The following is a 964-nucleotide window of genomic DNA, read 5'->3' as shown; positions in this document are numbered from 1 at the left end:
CACTGTTTCTACTGTAAACTGACCTGATGGAAGATAAATGATTTTCTAATAGATTTATATTAATGATGCAGTTGCTGCAGAAACCACCTGAAACTACAAACTGAAATGGATCTTGTGGGTTTTATAACAAGAATCTATTGATTGTGTTTCTCTAATAAAACAACTGAGAAGCTCAATAATGAAACTTAGAAAATATTCATGTATCATGATGAAGTGTCTATAAAATCTGAAAGCTCTGAATCATTAGTAAGTGGACCTTTGAGCCTGGATCCTCTCCATTATATCTTGTTCCTCACATAGTAAAGTAACTGGACAAAGAAGGGCAGAAGGTGTTCAGGTGTAGATTCAGACAACTTCTCCACTGATGCTGTTATTTGATCCTTGACAGTAGAGAGTGACAGAAAACATGAAGGGAACGATGTACAGGAAAGACAGCTGTCCAGATGTGCACCTCAGACACATCTGTTACACGCTGTGTGTCTGAGACTCCTGCTCACCCATCACTCTTCAGACCACTTCTAATCTCAGTGCAAACCTCACTGACCCAAGCTAAGCTGCACAAACTGATGTAAAACATCAATGACGTGATCAGCTCAGTCTTAACGGAGGCTTTTACTGTGAAGGAGCTGCAGGAAGTCTTTCATTAGTATTGATAGCAAGCTACAGCCCATCACTACATGTTTAATCAGACAGCCAGATGGGAAAACAAGTTCTTGAAGTTATTTTTTGGGCCTGTTGGGCCTTTATTTTGACAGCCACAGTGAGAGAGAGGAGGTGACACAGGAAAGGGCCACAGCTCAGACTGGAGCCTGGGCCACTGCAGTTAGGACTCAGTGTTAACGGTTCGCTCTGGAGCAGGTGAGCCGCCGAGGCGCCCCGAAGAGGAAACAGTTGATTAGTGTTGAAATGAATCATTTTAATTCAGACTGAATGTTGAATTCAAACAGAAAAGAAGCTGCACTTT

This window comes from Seriola lalandi, unplaced genomic scaffold (genome assembly GCF_002814215.2).
Source record: "Seriola lalandi dorsalis isolate HSWRI2012SDOR001 ecotype SW California unplaced genomic scaffold, Sedor1 jcf7180002054984, whole genome shotgun sequence".
NCBI lineage: Eukaryota > Metazoa > Chordata > Actinopteri > Carangiformes > Carangidae > Seriola > Seriola lalandi.
The sequence above is the reverse complement of the archived record's forward strand: the minus strand, read 5'-3'. Positions refer to the sequence as shown.